The 21,034-nt window shown below is 46.6% G+C and overlaps 1 long non-coding RNA gene and 2 pseudogenes across 7 annotated transcripts; all 3 read left to right on the top strand.

The window, feature by feature from the left end:
• Positions 1-122: 122 nt before the first annotated feature.
• Positions 123-1,839, top strand: LOC119304298 (annotated as a pseudogene).
• A 123-nt stretch (positions 1,840-1,962) lies between these two features.
• On the top strand, positions 1,963-9,648 carry LOC119304299 (annotated as a pseudogene).
• Positions 9,649-13,106: 3,458 nt separating this feature from the next.
• LOC119304296 lies at positions 13,107-18,914 on the top strand. 7 transcript variants are annotated; one of them, XR_005148210.1, is made up of 10 exons: positions 13,109-13,522; positions 13,688-13,763; positions 13,854-14,053; positions 14,147-14,292; positions 14,705-14,740; positions 15,388-15,436; positions 16,464-16,817; positions 17,362-17,481; positions 18,232-18,280; positions 18,553-18,914. It is a non-coding gene; the product is annotated as an uncharacterized LOC119304296 (long non-coding RNA). The 7 variants fall into 7 exon arrangements; XR_005148213.1 differs by having other exon boundaries at positions 13,107-13,522; positions 13,854-14,292; positions 14,705-14,790; positions 16,461-16,817; XR_005148212.1 differs by having other exon boundaries at positions 13,108-13,522; positions 13,854-14,292; positions 16,461-16,817.
• Positions 18,915-21,034: the final 2,120 nt, after the last annotated feature.

Below are 21,034 nucleotides of genomic sequence, written 5' to 3'. Positions count from 1 at the left end.
AAACAGTTGATTCCCAGAAAATAAGATAAGAATGGAAGTTGATCCCCAGAAAATAAAAGAATGAGAAAACAAGCAAGTTCACACTTTTCTATTTCCATGGTTGTGGCTGGACTAATTTTCCGAATATTACATCACTGGATGATGCGTGTTCGCTACCATCTGTATCTGCCTATCTGTGCCAAAAGACATGAGGTAGCCAGATCAGAAGACTCTAGCATCCGACGAACCAGTAGCATCTCAATTATCAAGAGCGGCAAGCGATGGGATCTCTCCCCGTCCCGAGTTGTGTGCAGGCCTTGGTGGCGGCCACCGGCGGAGACGATGCGGCAGCAGAAGCGGTCACCTGTGACGGCGACGGCGACGGCGAGGCTCAGATCCCCATCATCGACCACCGAAGGCTGCTGCTGGAGCTGGACCATGGCGGCGAGGAGTCTGCGCGCCTCCACAGAGCCTGCCTGACTGGGGCTTCTTCCAGGTCAGTTCGTTCGTTGGCTCACAATTTCCATTGCACACCGGCCTCTGTTGCAATTGCAATGCCTATAATCCCCTCAACGCAACAAACCTAGCAAAGACAGTTAACTTCCTCCTCTGGTACTATATATGCCTCATCATCCTGATACTAGCTAGAATTGCTCTCCTGTTTATTTGCAGTTAGTTAACCACAGTGTCCCAGACGATGTGGTGGAGAGCATGAAGGCCAACATCCAGCAATTCTTCCAGCTACCCGCAGAGACGAAGAAGCGATTCGCTCAGGAGCAAGGGCAGCTAGAAGGCTACGGTCAACTATTCGTCGTCTCCGAGGATCAGAAGCTCGACTGGGCTGACATGCTCTTCCTCTACGCACAGCCACCTGAGAGGAGGAAGACCAAGTTCTGGCCTGACCAGCCTGCTACCTTCAGGTATGTAAGATTGCGACGATATTATTCGTTGCCTGTACCTGGCACGCCGTTTTTGAGCCTAGTTATTACAATGGAATGATGCTTTTTGGTCGGCTCATTCAGATCGACGCTGGATAGATATTCTGGTGCGCTGAAGGATGTATCAGACTCCCTTTTGGCTACAATGGCCAAGAACTTGGGACTGAAACGAGAAACGATCGCTGACAAATGCATCCGTGGAATGCAGTCTTTCAGAATGAACTACTACCCCCCATGCGCCCAAGCAGAGAAAGTCGTTGGCTTGTCCCCGCACTCTGATGCTAATCTCCTAACCCTTGTCCTCCAAGTGAATCATGTCCAGGGCCTGCAGATCAAGAGGAACGGCAGCTGGCTCCCTGTCAAGCCTGTCCCGGGCGCTTTCATCGTCAACATCGGAGATATGTTAGAGGTGAGTGCGCGCAGTCCAACACCGATTCGATGCTGCTGTCTGCCAATGACGCCGTATGCTAGATTTTGCAGATCTGACATATCATCGACCAAATGAACCAATTTCCGTTGTTTGTCTTGCTTTGACGACGAGGACAGGTCTTCACGAACGGGAGGTACAGGAGCATCGAGCACCGGGCAGTCGTCGACCCCAAGGAAGAGCGGCTGTCGGTCGCGGCGTTCCACTTCCCAGACATGGACGCCATGATAGGTCCTCTGAAGGAGCTGACCGCGCATGAGGACGATGCCTACAAGACGTTGGACCTCGAGAGCTTCATGAAGATCTTCTTCGCGACGAAGCTCGAGGGGAAGAGCTTCTTAGACCGGATGAAGCTAAACTAGCAGCTGCTGAGTGACAGTTAAACTCTGTTGTTGTCGGTTACGAATATCCGGTGCATCTGTGGTGTCTGTTATCGTTTCAGTTCCTATCCAGTGTGAAAAATAAAGGAATAATGGAGGTTGAGGTTGATCCCCAGAAGAAGAAAACAAGCAAGTTGGCATGATTGTAGCTGGATTTATTTTCTGAATATTATATTACTGAATGATGCGTCCTCACCATCTTCTGTCTATATATGCCAAAAGGTACGAGTTAGCCAGAACAAGGGAACCAGTAGCATCTCCATTCTCAAGAGCGGCCAGAGGGGATGGAATCTCTCTCCGTCCCGAGTGTGCAGGCCATGGTGGCGGCCACCGGCGGAGTCGATGTGCCGCCAAGGTATATCCGGCCAGAGGCGGCAGCGGACGCGGTCACCGGTGCCGGCGACGACGACGGGGAAGCTCAGATCCCCATCATCGACCACCGGAGGCTGCTGCTGGAGCTGGACCGCCGTGGTGAGGAGTCTGCACGCCTCCATACAGCCTGCCAGGACTGGGGCTTCTTCCAGGTTAGTTCGTTGCGCACCTGTCTCTGCTGACTGCAACCTCTGTTGCTATGCCTGTGTTTTCCTGAACCCAACATTCAGTTAACTTTCTTTAGTAGCTGCCTCATCATCCTGATACTGGAATTGTGATATGGTCCTGGGTGGAAATATATCGATCTATCTCTAAATCGCCAAGTTCAGAGTACAAATAAGTATCCAAGAGTTCGAATCAGCAAGAAGGGGATCGGGATTTAGAGTCAGGGGTGGGAGGAAGGATACATGGCCCAACGGCGCCACCAGTGTTCTGATCCAACGATACCCTCACTCACACCCACTCCTGATATATATATATATGGTTCACTTGCTCCAGGTCGGTCCGGTGACGCGCGAGCTGGGCCTCCTCTCCCGCCTGGGCCTGGGCTGGGCCGTAGCGGAGCCGGCCTTGGGGTCCGCCACCGTAGTTCTCGTGACATTTCCTCCCCCTTTAGTTTTGGCTTGTCCCCAAGCCAACGCCCGAGGAAAACGCGCCTGCAAGGGAATTGCATCTTCCCAGGAAGCCAGCGACGAGGGGAAGCCAGACCACTGCACGAGTACTTGATCGACTTGTCGCGCGCCTCGCTGCACCGTGCGTCGTTGAAGAATGGCCGTTGGCACCTGGGATTGTAGCAGATCTTCATCCAGCGTTGGCAGCTCCGGCATGATCGTTGATGAAGGGGGAACTGCCGCCCGCAGCTGAGACACATGAATGACCGGATGGATCCGAGCTTGTTCCAGCAATGCCAGTCTGTATGCCACCTCGCCCACCCGCTGGAGTACCTGAAAGGGTCCAAAGTAACGAAAGGCTAGTTTATGATTAGCTCTTGCCGCCACTGAGGACTGTGCATACGGCTGCAGCTTCAAATACACCCAATCATGGACTGCAAACGTCTTGTCCGAGCGATGCTGATCAGCCTTCTATTTCATGCTTTGCCGCGCCCTGTTGAGATGCTGCCGTAACAGAGCCACCATGACTGCCCTGTCCCGAGTCCACTGGGCTAAGTCTGTCACTGTTGAGTCAGCCACATTAGTGATACCAAAGAATCGGGGCTTGTGGCCATACAATACCTCAAACGGAGTCGACTTGAGAGTAGAGTGATATGAGGTATTGTACCAGAATTCTGCCAAGGAAATCCACTCGACCCACTTGCTGGGGCAATTGTGCACGAAGCATCTGAGGTATAACTCCATATACTGATTCACTCGTTCCGTTGTGCCATCCGTTTGCGGGTGCCGAGCTGAGGATATGTTCAGTTTGATGTGAGTGAGCTTGCAGAGTTCTTGTCGCTGGTGAAAATTCGATCACGGTCGGAAACCATTGCCTCTGGAGGTCCGTGTAATTTGAAGATGTTATCCATATAGGCTTTAGCCACTTGCAGTGCTGAGAATGGATGTCGAAGTGGTATGAAATGGGCATAGCGGGTGAGCTTGTCCACCACTACCAGGATAGAGTTGAATCCTTTCGAGGTTGGCAGTCCTTCAACGAAATCCAAAGTGACCATCTCCCATGCTTGTTTAGGCACGGGTAACGGCTGCAGTAAGCCCGGGTATTTCACATGCTCCGGTTTTGCCTGTTTACACACTGAACACTCCGATATGTAGGCCTTCACTGTCCTCTTTAGCTGCGGCCATGCGAAGTGCTGTTTGACGCGGCTGTAAGTTGCTTGGATGCCCGAATGCCCTCCCAAGGCACCGGAATGGAGTTCCTGCAGTATTCTCTGCTGGACAGATGTGTTGTTACCTATCCACACATGCCCTTTATAACGAATAAGGCCATCTTGCACTTTAAAGGGACCAACCAGAGTTGCTCCTGCCGCTGCAGATGATAACATGTTGGTGCATTTTGAGTCCTGAGCATAACCCTGCTTCACCTCATCTAGCCACCGTGGCACACAGACTGAGATAACACATGCAAGTGCATTTGGATGACGTGATAGTGCATCCGCTGCCTGATTCAGAGCCCCTTTCCGATACTCAATTCGGTAATGCAGCCCAAGTAATTTTGTCATCGCCTTTTGTTGCCATGGAGTAGTCAGCCGCTGCTCATCCAAGCAGGCAAGGTTGTGGTGGTCTGTTCGAATGACAAACTCATTGGTCAACAGATACGGTCGCCATCGTTCAACTTCCATGAGTACTGCCAAACTTTCTTTTTCATAGGTGGAGAGAGAGCGCAGTTTTGGCCCTAGGGTCTTGCTTAAGAACGCAATTGGGTGATGATCCTGCATTAGAACTGCACCAATTCCACGGTCCGAAGCATCAGTTTCGACCACAAAGGGTTTTGAAAAGTTGGGCAGTGCAAGGACCGGTGTAGTAGTCATTGACGTTTTTAGCGCTTGGAAGGACTCTTCATGTTGTGGTGTCCATTGAAAGACCACCCCTTTCTTAAGCAACTCCATCAGGGGTCGACTGATAATGCCAAAGTGCCTCACAAACTTCCGGTAATACCCAGCTAAGCCAAGGAATTGGCGCACCTCTTTGGCTGATTGCGGACTTGGCCAATCTCGCACCTTATCGACGTTAGTTGGGTCTGTTCTCACCCCATCTTCACTGACGACATGCCCCAGGTACCGCAGTTGCTTGCAGGCAAAGACACACTTGCTTCGCTTCACTTTCATTTGGTTCTCTTTCAGAGTCTGAAACACTGATCGCATAAGCTGAATGTGTTCTTCCAAGGTGATGTTGTACATTAAGATGTCGTCAATAAAGACTAGAACCCCTTTTCTCAAGTACGGCTTCAGCATGATATTCATCCCACCTTGGAAAGTTGCTGGTCCCCCTGTCACACCGTATGGCATCACCTTGAACTCGAAATGACCGTGATGCGTTTGAAAGGCTGTTTTTGCTTAATCTGAAGGCCTCATGCGAATCTGATGATAGCCCGAGCGCAAATCCATACTTGTGAACCACTTGGCTCCTTGTAGTTCATCCAAAAGCTCATCAATCACGGGTAGGGGGTACCTATTCTTGATAGTGATAGCATTAAGATGGCGGAAATCAATGCAAAAACGCCACTCCCCATCTTTTTTCTGTACCAAGAGCACAGGGGATGCGAAGGGGCTACGGCTGACTTGAATGATCCCTTGTTTCAACATGTCGGCCACTTGCGCTTCGATCTCATCCTTCTGCGCCGGGTTGTATCGATAGGGCCTGATGTTGACTGGTGTCGCCCCGGGCAGCAAATCGATTGTATGATCGAAGGACCGTTGGGGTGGCAATCCTCGAGGCTCTTCAAACAGTTCTGCAAATTCCTCCAATAAAGCTGTCACCGCCTTTGGAATTACGGCAGCCTCAGCATCATCTTTAACTGAACACAACTGCACCACTCGCAGCACTGATTCCTGAGTTTGCAGAAGCTGCAACTCAACAGTTGAAATCGGTGGACATTCCTGAACTGAGGCTGAAACTCCGTGCGACTGAATAAATTGGCCTTGATGTTGGAAAACCATGTACTTGCTACCCCAGTTGACAGTCATGAGCCCTCGAGATTCCAGCCAATCCATTCCCAAAATCACATCATAACTACCCAATGGAAACAATTTCAAAGTTGATCGGAATTGATGACCTTGAATTTGGTACTCACAATCTGGTAACTCAGCGTCACAAGTGGTCACTGCACCATCAGCCACCTTCACTCTCAGTTTCTTGACCATAGGCTGCACTCCATGCCAATCGCTGGCAATCTCTGAGTTGATGAAGCTATGCGAAGAACCCGAATCAACCAGCATCAGCAAGGTCTTGCCATTCATCTTGCCCAGCATTCTGAAAGCTTTAGGTGCCTCTGTCCCCGCAATGGCAGCCGCCGACAAGAGACAGAGATCATCATCATAAGTTCCCTGAGAACCCGGCGACTCTGGCGTTGTTGGTGGTGTCAGCAGACCCACCAGTTCCTCCACAACATGCAAAGGAACCGTAGCGGTGCACACATGACCCGGCCCCCAGCGTTCACCGCACGTGAAACAGAGCCCACGTGCTTTGCGTTAAGCCCGCAATGTTCGGAGCTTGTCGTCCACTGAGGCGCTAGCGATGGGAATACGTGTCGAATCTGGACTGCGTCTTCCATCGGTCGGAGGTGTCCCTGGCGAGAGAGTTGTGCTTTTTGAAGTACTCGGAATCGAGGGCAGCACCACTGGCAGAGGAGGTCGCGCTGAAAAGCGCCCAGTGCGAGTACTTGTAGCCGACCCGCGAGCCGCTGCCACTGCCTCATTCTCTTGTCGCGTCAGCTCCACCACCTCTTCCTGTAATTCAGCAAGAGTGACAGCAGTATCCAAATCTTGCAGACGATGAAGCATAACAGCAATTTTAATATCATGTTGCAACCCTTCCAAAAAATGAGTGGTGAAAAACAACGGATCCCATGACCCGTGGTGAGCCAGTAAACTATGCATCACCACATTGAACTGCTCTGCATATTCTAACACCGTCCCATACTGCTTAAGCCGAGAAAATTTTCGGAGGAGTTGTTGGAACTCAGACCTACCAAATTTTTCTAAGACAGATGCAACAAAAGGATCCCAACTAGTGGATTTAACATGAGCCTGAGACCACTCTAACCACAAAGCTGCTGCTCCAGTAAAATTGACCACAGCGGTATCTACCCAGACCGAAGGATCCACTGCCCCTATCCTAAAACATGCTTCACAACGAATTTTCCACCCCGTGGGATTGTCCCCATTAAACTCCGGGCATTCAACCCTAGTAGTGCCCGATCTACCACTCGAGAACCCCGTAGTGTTGCCCTGTTCATAAGGATTTAGGATAGGAACAGAGGGAAAGGGTGTCCGAAAAGTACCATTGGTCGGGGCCGGCGCCTGGAGGATTGGTTCCCCAAGCGGCAGGACCCGATTTGGTGTTGCATAGCGGCGGCCACTCTGCCCGTGGTCGTCACCACTTGCGCCGGAGTCGTGCAACGGCGCGTCCGCCGTCGTCGAGGATGAGTGACCCGGCGCCTTTCCCGATGCGTTCGCGCCGAGCGCGATCTTGGCGAGTTGCGCGCGAATGTCCCCGAGATCTTCTTGGAGACGCCCGACGGCCGCGTCCACCCCAGGACGCCAGGCCGACAGATCGTTGACCATCGGCTCGAGAGATTGCAGCAGCGGCTCCATCTGCGACACCGCTGGCTCAATCTTGTCGAGGGAGCGCTGGATCCCGAGCAGCGCTTGCGCGATGCTGCTCCTCTCCTTGGCAGCCTCCTCCATCTGCTTCTGGAAGTCCAGATCCGCCATGATCTGCTTGAGGCTGCGAATCTTCTTCTTCTCCAGATCGGCAGTGGCGGAAGGAAAATTTTTGGGGGAAATTTGAGGCTCTGAATACCAGATGATATGGTCCTGGGTGGAAATATATCGATCTATCTCTAAATCGCCAAGTTCAGAGTACAGATAAGTATCCAAGAGTTCGAATCAGCAAGAAGGGGATCGGGATTTAGAGTCGGGGGTGGGAGGAAGGATACATCGCCCAACGGCGCCGCCGGTGTTCTGATCCAATGATATCCTCACTCACACCCACTCCTGATATATATATGGTTCACTTGCTCCAGGTCGGTCCGGTGACGCGCGAGCTGGGCCTCCTCTCCCGCCTGGGCCTGGGCTGGGCCTTGGGGTCCGCCACCGTAGTTCTCGTGACAAATTGCTCTCCTGTTTGCAGTTGATTAACCACAGCGTCCCGGACGACGTGGTGGAGGGAATGAAGGCCAGCCTCCAAGAATTCTTCCAGCTACCCGCGGAGAAGAAGAGACGATTCACGCAGCAAGAAGGGCGGCTGGAAGGCTACGGTCAGCTGTTCGTCGTCTCGGAGGATCAGAAGCTCGACTGGGCCGACATGCTCTTCCTCTACGCACAGCCACCCGAGATCAGGAAGACCAAGCTCTGGCCTGACCAGCCTGCTGCCTTCAGGTATGTAAGATTGCGATGGCATTCTTCGCTGCCTGTGCCTGTCACGCTGTTCTTCAGCTTAGTTACAATGGAATGATACTTTTGGTCGCCTCTTTTATTATTTTGCCCTACTTTGGAGGAAAAATCAGGTACTCCCTCCATTTTTATTTACACTGCATATTAGAGTTGACTGAAGTCAAACTTCATAAAATTTGACCAAGTTTGTAGGAAACAATACAGACATTTATCATAATAAATCTATACGATGTGAAAGTACATTCAATAATAAATCTAATGTTGTTGATTTGTTATTGTATATCTTAATATTTTTGTTTATAAACTTGGTCAAGGTTTGTAAAGCTTGACTTTGACCAAAACTAATATGCGAACTAAATAAAAACGGAGGGAGTATTAGTAGAAAACAATCTCCAACACATCATCAAGTGCTAGCTGCAAATTAAACTTGTGGCGGCTTCAAGCTCTTGCCCTGCTATCGACTTCTCAAGTGCTGCACTTTGAATTTTATTCAGATCAGCGCTGGATAGATATTCCTGCGCTGTGAAGGAGGTAGCGGATTCCCTCTTGGCGACGATGTCGGAGAACTTGGGACTGAAACAAGAGGTGATTGCCGACAGATGCATCGGGGGGCTGCAGTCTATCAGAATGAACTACTATCCGCCATGCCCTCAGGCAGACAAAGTCGTTGGCCTCTCCCCGCACTCGGACGCCGATCTCCTGACTCTCGTCCTCCAAGTGAACCACGTCCAAGGCCTGCAGATCAAGAGGAACGGCAGCTGGTTTCCCGTCAAGCCCGTCGAGGGTGCTTTCGTCGTCAACATTGGAGATATCTTCGAGGTCGAGCACCAACCATAGAAGGGCGATGAATGGATACTGTATATGCTGTATTTTGTAGAACTAAGCATTGCGTTGCCTGTGTTTTGCTCCCCTGATGACAGATCTTGACGAACGGGAGGTACAGGAGCATCGAGCACCGCGTGGTGGTGGACCCCGAGGAGGAGCGGCTGTCGGTGGCGGCGTTCCACTCTCCAAACACCTCTGAAGGAGCTCATGGCGCGTGCCGACGGGGAGGCCGACGGGGAGCTCACTTTAGTGATCTAAACACTCTTATATTAATTTACGAAGGGAGTACAAAGCAAGATGTCTTATAAAAACAAACGGAGGGAGTATAAGTAGAGTAGTAGGATGCATCTTATCTCTAGTGTCTCAGAGGTTTCAGGCTTCACTAGCTAGCATCATTCTATCTGACACTACTAGCTGATGAATTTGTGAGAGAAAGAAAGAAGAGTCAAGATTGGGGTGGGTGGGACGGGGGTCATATTAATTGCCTCGAGCCCTCCAATGCAGCTAGTAACGAGTTCACTTGGTGAGAAAGTTGGCCGAGGGTAATACTAGCTATTGTACTATCTTGTTTTGTTTTGGCTTATACGAAACAAAAGTAGTGCTCTATGAGGGAACAAGCTGCGGAAAGAAGCTGAGTTTGTTTCGCTAATTAAACCTGTGTCCGTCTAGTCTGATCTGGTATCTTAGATAAGGGTGGTGGAGGTACCATATGTAGATAGATTAATTGTATGAAGCTAGAGTAGTCCCTCCGTTCCGTAATAATTGTTGTGGTTTTAGATCAAATTCGAAAATGTAGAAAGAAGCCTCGCTCGTCGTCGTCCCCTGAACTTGTCTTGTCTGTCTGTCTGGTATATTAGACTTTTTTTTTAGAAAAGGAGGATGCACCCCCGGCCTCTGCATCTCGACGATGCATACGGCCACTTTATTAATTATTAAGCATAAAAGACCTTACAAAGTAGTACATCAGTGAGCCTGAAGCCACCATCTAGGCAACATATGTCGCTACTCTTATCCCCTTGATGCAGTGGTGCCGAATGTCCGAGCTTAATACCAAACAGACATCACACCAAATCCTAACATCTAATGCCGGATGCCTCATCCTAGCCACATACCGGGACTGGGTCACACACCGGTCCGGCGCGCTCACCGAGGCTGCCGCCGCCCCACCGATCCATCTCCAGAGCAGGTACTGACGCATAGACCTTGCCAGGCCTGCCGTCGACGCCACCATGACGCTAGACAGCTCGACCACCCTGCGCTCGTCCATCCAGCCGCATCCGTCATCGAAATGCAGCTGCACCATGCCGCCAACACTCGTCACCAATGACGCGGTAGATACAACGCCGCACCACGTAGCAACCTCCGCACCATCACCACTGCTGGAGCATCACCACTGCTGGAGCTACTCGAAGCCCACCACCCACAAAATCTCTCTCCCAAACAGCGCCGCCGCCGCCGCCCAATCCAGACTGAATTTTGGACTTCCGTCCGAGAGGGATTCGAAGGGGCTGGCAAGCCACGATCCGAAACCCGCGAAGATGAAAGAGCCATGTGGCTCAACTCAACCTGGCAGTCGGGTTTGACCGGGTCAGGCTTTGCTTTCCCAGACCCATGCCCAAATATTAAACGGGTGTGCAGTCTTACCCATGACCCTGCCCATGGGCAGAAAAGAAGACCCATGCCCGAACCCAACGGGTTACCCGACCCAATAGGTTACCCGACCCAATAGGGCACCCATCGGGTCTAATATTTTAATTCATTTTTATCTTACCGAACTGACTGCATGTGTTCCTCCCTTCCTTGTCTGCTTTATAGCACAACCCAGCCTACCGTTCACTCATGCAAGCGAGGTGGGACTAAACGAGCTACTCCTTTGCTCAATTCACGGCAAGCACGCACATCACACTGCACACGCCTCACGCATGGGCTTAAATCATTGGAGGCCCAATAGACCGAAATACTACACCATTTCCAAGTAGTAGTAGTATATATGGGCCTTACCATTCTGGAGCGGTCGGCAGGAAATAAGAAGCGAAGCAAAGATGCATCTCTACCGGCAGTGCTTGGCTGTGCTAAAGAAATTAATTAGCATGTATCTTTGCCAAAACGTCCACACATCATGTAAAATAATCAATATATTTTACTCACTAATATTAGTCGGGTGACCCATCGGGCGACCCATGGGCAGAACCCCATGCCCAAACCCTACCCATGACTAATCGGGTTACCCATCGGGCTTACCCATGGATCAATATGCCGACCCATACCCTATCCATTTGGTGTCCATGGGCGCGGCTACCCATGGATCGAATTGCCGGGTTGAGGCTCAACCCACCAGAAAAGGAGGATCGAGAAGAACTCCTTGTAGATCTCCAGACGCCGAATCCGACGTGGCCAGCGACGATCATCACCACCCCGCGGCGGCCGACGGAATCTGAAGAAAGGATCCAGATGGATCCGATCTGGATCCGGCGGCACCCGCGACCACCGGTCAGGCCAACGCTGCCACCACCTCACGACACGCAGGTCGCCATCGCCGCGTCGCGCACGACGCCGATGGGAGAGCCGCCCGCCGCGCCGCCAGACCCCACGTTCGCCCGGCGTTCCTCTGGATCCCGCTGTCCTGCGCCAGCCAAGACGGAGAGGATGGGGAGAAGCCCCGCCACTGCCCAGCCGGCTAGGCTTCGCCCGACGACGCTATGGACGGCAGCGAGGAGGGGGAGAGGAGGAGGAGACTCGAGGGGCGGGGGCTAGGGTTTTCCCCCAGGTCGCCCGCGGGGGAGAGGGGGGAAGGAAATATTCATTTTCTTTATATGCAAGTTCCAAATTCTTTTGAAGCAAATTATCATTTGTTGGATGCAAATGCCAACTGCTTCAGAAGCAAAGTCCCAATTTAACCGACAGAGCTACGTTGTTGTTGTTGTTGTCAAACTATATTTTTGTAAACAATTCTGGTTGTTGTGGCCATGGAAGCAATTTATAGGATGTGTTGAAACTATCAAGTTATAAATAGATCAAAGCAATCCCTGTTTACAGTGGAAGCAATATTTTACGGACGACTCAAATACACAAATTCTAACTAGATCGAAGTGATTGCTGGTTGTCCTGGAAGAACTTTGTGTGAAGGACCGAAGCACAGATTTCAACCGGATGTAAGTAATCTCCAGTTGCTTCGGAAGCAAATTTAAAGCAGTGTTGAATGGAAACAAATTATCAAGGCGATCGTGAGTTGCTGTGGAAGCAAAAAAAATCGGCTGACTGAAGTAGACATATTCTAACCTGATGGTAGCAATCTGTATTTTCCATGGAAACAAATTCATAGGCTGGCCTAAAAAGGGTCACGTGTAGAAGGCAATTAAAGTTGGGATCATCCAAAAAATTATATGGAAGCAAATGGCATGCATGAAAAGCATGGCGCCTAATCAATTTGATATGCCCTGAATTATAGGAGCAGTTATTAGGAAGTAAATTGATTGAAATTAGTGTGGGATGACGCATGCTGCATGCAAACGACTGGGGCTGTACGTGCTGGATCCAATGGTCATCATGGCTCTCATCCTACTACGGTGGATATGCAAAGGATCAGTAGTCTGATCCCAATAAATTTTCTCAGGGGCCAAAGAGTAATTAAGTTTGAATGATGGTCATTTAGGACATATTATTCATGTTCTCTCGTAGTATGCGATCTTGGACTGGACGCATCTGGAAGACGAAAGTTGCGGCGCCACTAGTAGCTTGTGTGCTCTCCGTCGCTACCGGCACCACCATTGTACTTATTCCACTCTAATTAAGCAGCCTAGCATGATTGTGTTGCGTGGTCAAGACGTGGTGTATCACTGTCAGGCTCAGGCTGAGGCGGCTGGCGTGACTTGTCTACATATGGTACTTTTTTTTTTAGAAAAGGAGGATGACCCCCGGCCTAATCTCTACTCCTAATGAAGCAGTGGTAGTCTCGCTTCCAGGTTTTCTTTAGTCCCACCTTTCCTGATTTTTTTGGTACCTCCACCCACCTTTAACTTATCCACCAGAAACCGGAAAAACCTCCTCCTGAGGCCTCAACCCACACCCATCCACGTATCAAAAAAATTGACCTGCGAATGTTAACCAACGAAAAAAGACCTACGAAGGTTAACTAGAGCTACGAGTACGAGAACCACGCCCAGCCGCCATAGTGGAGTCCTACGCCGCCACCGAGATCCGAGAGGAGCCGCCGCCGCCGAGATCCGAGATGAGCTGGCCACCGGACACCATGACCTCCCTCCCCAGCCGGCCGCCACCACCCCCTCCCCCAGCAGCCATGTACAGCGGGGCAGCGATGGGTATCGGCCTCCCTCCTCCCTTCGCCCAAGGCTAGGAACTCCCCTCCCCTACCCGATCTCCTCCCTTCGTGCAAGGCCACGAGCTCCCCTCCCCTACCCGATCTGACGGAGAGAGGGCCAGGTCTTGCCACTCCGGTGTTTGATGTGGCCAGATCCGGACGGGGGATTCGCCGTAGAGCCTCCATGTCGGTGGAGCAGCAGCAGCCCGACAGAAGGTGGGTGCCCAATCCATTTTTTGGTGATTTGTCTATAGTTAGATTAGCACAGGGAGGGAGCAGTGCAGCGCGGATTAGAAGAACGGACATCAAACTCTCCATTAGATTAGTTCATATTATATTCCTACTATCATAGTTCATATCATAATGCTGATGCCTCTTTAGATCCAGCGCTCAAATAAGATTATGAGGAAGGGCATCACACTCTCCGGGAGCAAACAAGATACCACATACCGATCCTGTCAGTGCATGTAATATCACTATGTTGTATTAACAAATCTGCCTAATGTTGTATTAACAAATCTATCTTTTCTTTTTTCACATTGTGTAGGATTCAGAATTATGACAGGGAGTCAGGGACACAATCAAATTTATACCATCCGTTGTGATTCAATTTGACCATTTCATTAAAATTTCCGGATGGATCTTAATTCCTCGGGAATGATGTGGTTCTGGAGTCTATTGTTAATCTCTTCTGTCGCAGATGTTTCACAAATCCAACTACCATGTTGATTTTTTGATCATTCTTTGGTCTGGAGTCTGGACTATACATGATATATGTATTATATCATCATCACAATATGATTATTTTTCTTCTTCTCACAAGGCGCTTCCAATGCACAGATGGCGGCAATGAAGCAGCAGGCTCCGGAGAGCGTGCAGTGGAGGAAGGAGTTCCTGGTGGAGGTGTTGATGCTGACGGTGCTCAGCCAGCCTAACTTCGTCAGCCTGGTCGGCTTCTGCGCGCAGGGGGACAAGCGCCTGCTATTGTACGAGTACATGCCCTTCGGCAACCTAGAGAGCCATCTCTTTGGAATACTTCGTCTCAACTTGCTCTCTGTTTGGTCCAGTTCATCTCTGCAATGCAGTTAATATGTATCTATCTCTGCTCTTAACATGTTATAACTAAGCATCCCTATTGAAATGCATTGGCTTTTCTTCATGATGCATGTGTTATGGTAGTAGTTCTGTTTGTGTGGTAAACCTTCACACTACTGGTGTGTGTTCTAGAAAGTTGTTCGTGTGGATTTGGGAAATCAAAGGGGAAAAGAAATGGGTCATAGAAGAATCATCTATGGTTCTCCTTTCTCAGTTCTGGGAAAGAGTTCACTTCAAGAATTTGTTTTTCTTTTTGTTCACTTTCAATTCCCCTTTGTCAATCCCTCTCTCATCTGATTGCAGGATACAGGCTTTCAAAGGTGGGGCATGGGCTCAGAGGTGAGGCCACTAGCGGTTCAACTTTGCACATACAAGAAAATAAAATCAAGGTTCTGCTGCTGAATAGATATTGTGTTGTAAACTTTAATATACACACACATGGATAAGTCAGTTAACGATTGCCTTCTATGATCAAATTGGCTTGCTATTGTGAAGGAAATGAGTTGTTTTCTTCTGCTTCTGTGATCATGGGTTAGTTGGAAATCAGAATGTACGATTAATTATTAGAGAATGTCGCTCACAGTTAATTTCTATAAATCTGCACTACAAGCTAAATGTGTGCAATTTCTGTTGGGTTCGATCCAATATAGAAATTTGGACAATATATAAGGATCAATACAAATCCTGCTGCCTTCCTATGAATAAATCTTTCAAAGGACATCTTCTAATACAGCAGCCACACATTGTTCTTACATATAAATCATATAAATGGATTCATTCAGATTTATTTTGTTTCATGTCCCTGAAAGTTCTCTCATCTTTTGATGTGTGTTTATTGTAGGGACTTACTTGGTGTGAAAATTATGCTCCTGCTTTAATAGCTGATATCAGGAACTATGTTTTAGTGTTTATTCCTTACCACTTTCAATATACTAATGTGCCTACTTTTGTACAATGTTCTTAACTGAAGTCGATTGTTCATGTAGGCACAAATTGGACGGACAAATGTTGATAGAGGAGGAGAACACCATGCAAGTACGTATGTGCCAAAATTGATAGATTTACCTCTAGGCATTGCATTATTTGCCGCAGTTTAGGTGTACTCTTTAAAGAATTTGTAGAAGATAGCAAAGGACTAGATGAAGGATCCATTCCTTTTAGAAACAGGTGGAAAGCATTCAGTTTAGTAAATATTGTATATACCCTTCTCCTGAAAAGTTAAATGTTGTTGCTTGGGAAAAAGGAAAATGCTCACAGATCAAATCCTTTGGTACAATGATTACTTTTTAGGGATGCAAATTTTAAACTTCAGTCATGCTTTATTGGTCGTTTTTCTCTAATAATTATCTTCCATGTAGTATAAACATCTGGAGGTATTATTAGTTTTTATTTTATTTTGTACTATAAGATAATAACAATGCATACAAGAGACTGAATTAGCTTAGGACAAAGGAAGTTCCTTTTGTAACTTGAAGAGTGTTCTTTCATATGTGTTGATAACAGTGTGCCTCCAATTAGTTTCTAGACATCCTTTGCAAGTCTCATACCTTTTATATTCCTCTGTTTTCTCCTTTTAGTCCAATTATTTCTTGAGAACTAAAATAATCATATATTCCCTCCGTCCAGAATTACTTGATGCTGAAATGCACGTCTAGATACATCCATTTCAGTGTCAAGTAACTCTGGACGGTCATGTCTCTTGATTTTTGAACCAAGTGTTATCTTGTTTTCTCGATAGGCAAGAAAGGTCCAACTGGCAAAAGCATAAGAGGATGTTTCTGCACTTCTCTTCCTCTATTGAGTTTATAATGCATATAAAAAAATGTATATCTGTTTCTGTTCTTGCACCTACATTATTCGTAAGCTTTTGAATGTCTTATACTCTCTGCAATCACCAAACTAGAAGACATGCGCTTTTTAGGACATCTTCAATGCAAGACTCTTATACACGCGCTTAAGAGAACTAATTTTTTTGTAAAATACAATAAAAAGAAACACCCAAGCGCAGATCTATTTCAACGCAGACAGTACCTGATGCTAATATAATTTGCCGGTGTAGCAGCGATCCATCCAACACGGCAAGAGATACCTAGGCACTCGGTGCTATTTCTCACGTCAATGCACCCCCTATGCCGGGAATCGATGGCTCAACCGGCAATCGAGCAGGATGGATATCCTAGCGCCTCTATATTAGCACCCACAAGGAAAGTAAACATAGGCCCATATTGTGTTCAACGTGATGATACAAGCGAGAGTTGGCCTACGCCGCCAACTGATCTGCGGCAGCGTGGAAGGAGTGTTCAAAAGCAGCATGAGCAGTTGTTCTACTGCTGGTCGGAGGGAGAGCTTGTCAAGGGAGATAGAGGGAGCTCTACAACCACGATCTTGGCATACAACCCGATGGCATCGTGCCCACGTAAGCTTCTTCCATGTTCCAATTCTTGCACTTGTTGGTCTTTTACTGTCAAAGCTTACGAAATCTTAGATGTTGCTGACAACAAAAGACCGAGATACAATATTTCAATTACAGGCTATATATTATTCAGCAAGTACGTTTGCAAAAAAATTGATCTCAGCAGGTTGGTGTTCATGTACAGGTTGCCATATGAGAATATACTGCGTATTGGTCAAATCTCAAAACAAATGGCCCATTCTGACCATAACTATTCCAAAAGCATTGATAGGCTTTTTAAAATATCAAGCTATCTGTATATTGATCTCAGCAGTGTCCAAAATCCAAATGGTTATGTTTGTTCAGATTTTCCTCATTTTTACGTTCTTTGAATTAAAGTAGTGCTTGAGGTTAATAATAAATGATTGTTGGTAACTTAACTAGCTCATGAGAATAATTTGTGATATAGCTTGCTCCTATATGTGTCATTGACAACGTTCTAATGTCACAACTTTTTTTATCGTGCACTCTTACAAGGTCATTTCTTCTTGTTTGTTTTTGTGAGCAGAGCAACCTCCTTCTGGATGACAAAAGAATTAGGTCCAGATAATTTGTTCTTTGAGCAAAGCAACTTTGTTGGGGATGCCAAAAGAAGTTTCAGTTTTCTTACTAATTAATGCGGCAATTGGTAAGGATAGAACAATGTCAGTTTTCCTTATGTTGGTTTTGTACTAAACATAATCATTTATGAAAGACCTTGAAAGAACTCTATACAGTATGTTAATCAGGAAAACCATGTACTCCCTCCGTTCCTAAATATTTGTCTTTCTAGAGATCTCAAATGGACTATCACATACGGATGTATATAGACATATTTTAGAGTGTAGATTCACTCATTTCGCTCCGTATGTAGTCACTTGTTGAAATATCTAGAAAGACAAATATTTAGGAACGGAGGGAGTAGCTTTTTGGGCGTTTTCTCTTAGTATTACAACCTTAATCCTTGTTGGGTTTGAAAGAAATTGCGTTAAACATGGTTATGAGCTTATTGGATCTTAAACAAACTACTCCCTCCATTCCTAAATATAAGTCTTTTTAGAGATTCCACTACGAACTACATAGGGTGTATATAGACATACTTTAGAGTGTAGATTCACTCATTTTGCTCCGTATGTAGTCCGTAGTGGAATCTCTAAAAAGACTTATATTTTGGAACGGAGGGAGTACATTACATGTGTAGTAATTTTAGTAGCTAGACATGCATACTCTGCTATGTTAGATTTAGGAGAAAGAGTTGTTTTATTCATTCATCTGGAATTTTTTGTCTATAATGCTGATCTATTTTTTCATCTTTTGATCTTCTTTGCTTCAGTTGTGCTCTTGTTACATTAACTCAGCATGACAGAATGTTTCGTGCTAACATGGTTCATGGTTGCAGGCTGCCGCGACAGAAAACTGGGAGCCCCCTAGGAACAAAATAAAAAAAGGTCCCAACCTCCTGTCGATGCTTATCTTAATAACTTGGCATGAATTTTGTTTCTTACATATATTTGTCCATGGTTACCTTTTTCAAACAAGCTTTAGCTTCTACAATGGGATAAGGCCTCACATGAGTGACTGAAAAATCGTCCCTTTTTAAAATTTACCTGATAGTGTTGGGATTTAAATATTTCCTTTTCGGTAACACATTCATGATTCATGTGACATTCTAAAGTAATGCAAATTTGTAATGAATGAATTACACTTTTGTGCAGTACAGAAAGATCCTGCCTTTGCCCTTAATACACCTGATGGGCAATGTCATCACCAGCATGAGTTTGGTCTCCTTAACGCACCCGATCGAGGCCATGGAGTCCATCTTCCCTATTCTACTATTTGTCTTGTTCCTCGGGCAGGTATTTGGTTTCAGACTTTATCAAGTGGTATGTCCTGACAAATGAAATGTGATGAACACCCAGGGAATAATGTACCTATATAGGATTAGGAATCTTTTTGTATCAATGAAATTGTTGTGCATGCTCGTAGGTATATGTTCTCCTATCTTGACAAATGAAATGAGTGATTACAAAACTATTTTTGATCGATGAAATGGATGGATGTATGGACATCTTGTTATGCAGATGTCATGTGTGAAACTCTTTTCAGTTGTATTGTCATGACCCGTTTAGGATGGCACAACCAGTTTCTACCACAACTATTGTGGTATCAAGTATCAAGGCGAGGCACTTATATGTGATTATCAGTCAACATGAGCTATAAAAAGTTGAAGGTCCAGCTATCTCCAGGGGTTCACTACCACAGACCGATGGGTTTGAATTTTGATGTGTGTGTGATTGGGGTGTAAGAGAAAATTTGAGCTGACTGCATCATGCACAACTGCCAGAGGTGGCAAGTTTGGATAGATGGTGGAGAGACGAAAATAGTGGATGAAATAAGAAAAAGGAAAGAAGATGAAGAGTTATTTAATGGTCAAAGAATTGTCGATAACACCACCCTATTTGCACGAGTGTCCTAAAGGTTTATATTAAACTACAAAAATATGTATGCTCTGTAGCAACGGATGGGCAATTAACTTGCGATGGATTCAGGGAAAGACCATCCAGTTAATAGGGAAGCCCATGGCACCAGAAATCGCCATGGGATGGCCATATTGATGTCGTCGCTGAATCCGGCTACTCACCGTGACATATATGTGCTCACCGCAGCTCATCAGATCTGACCAAAACATATAACCGGGGAGGGGATGGGCGACATAGCGATTGATGGAGGGGAGGGGATGGTGAGCGTGGATGGGAGGTGGCAGCGACATGCCACGATAGGGAGATATGGTGGCAGCAACGCCGTGGCAGAGAGAACGAGTGAGAGGGGTGGTTGCGGTGAGAGAATCGGTTGCGAGGGGGACACGAGGTCCATTATGCTAGAGTCAACACGAGGTTAGAAGTTTTGCGACAAGGAAACTATCCAAACGTTGGCAACATTATTTGATAGCTGGCTTGGGATAGACAACGACATCTCATCGTGCAACATGATAAGTAAAGTATTTTGTCTACTGTTATCGTGGTTTATTGTTGTTTCTAATAGCTCCACTTGTAGATTTATCTTCCCTATGCATCCATCGGCCGATACATTTTATACGTCATCGACAAAGAGGCACGTCGTCTATATATTATGGAGCCTATTCAAACATCATGATCGTTAGAGGATAAAAATTTAAGGCATGCACTGAAATTAAAAAGTTTTGCAAAGGATTTCAAAGAAGCACTCGAAATAAAGCTGCCTGGTTGAAATTCTGATATATCTAAATGGCAACATTTATTTCCGTTTGGTATTTCAACGAGTATAGATGGGTAATGAATTCATAATAAAAACATTTATTTTTGTTATCACCATATTCTTTATATTATCAATTTAAAAAATTGCAGGAATGTGTCTAGCTATTTTGTTTTTAATTTTATGCTCTGGTGGAACGGTAAAGAATTGGTAAGCCGGTGTGCGGGGTGAGTATTGTCCGTTACATGTTTTAAGACCTTCCGCGTGAAATTTTCATACCAACTACATATAATGTTTGTGCAAGATGGGTATGAGTTGAGGAAACATTTTTTATTATACTTGCTAAAACATCGTGGGAGTGAAGCTAAAGGCAACTTTTCTGATATTGTGAAAGAATTTTTTAAACGCATCATCTAGATATTGATAGTTTTGTAATAGATGTTAAGGTCGAACATCGCTCAGTTTGTTACATGCACATGTCGTTAATCTTTTTTTTTATTATCAATTTACATTGCAAAATTGGACTTCAATTATTCAATAATTGTGTTTGTGTTATATTGTTTGTATGTGTGAAATTTAACATGTAAATCTTGTAAACTATTTCAAAAGCCCGTGGCAACGCACGGGCACTCTACTAGTCTACATATGGTATGACTGCACTGTACTTATTCCGCTCAGTTAAGCAGCCTAGCTTTGACTGTTGACTGCATTGCATGGCCCAGCCGTCGTGTATCATAATCAACATTTTTTATGTCTAATTTATGATCGCTACTCTTTATCTCTAGCGTTTCATGGGCATGCAATCAGCAGGTTGGTACACCACGGAGGCACTCTTTATCTCTAGCGTTTCACGGGCACGCAATCAGCAGGTTGGTACATCACGGAGGCACTCTTTATCTCTAGCGTTTCACGGGCACGCAATTAGCAGGTTGGTACACCACGGAGGCACTCTTTATTTCTAGCGTTTCACG

Source organism: Triticum dicoccoides, chromosome 5A (assembly GCF_002162155.2).
Source record: "Triticum dicoccoides isolate Atlit2015 ecotype Zavitan chromosome 5A, WEW_v2.0, whole genome shotgun sequence".
Taxonomy (NCBI): domain Eukaryota; kingdom Viridiplantae; phylum Streptophyta; class Magnoliopsida; order Poales; family Poaceae; genus Triticum; species Triticum dicoccoides.
Note: the sequence above shows the minus strand (reverse complement) of the source record. Positions and strands in the feature narration are given on the sequence as shown.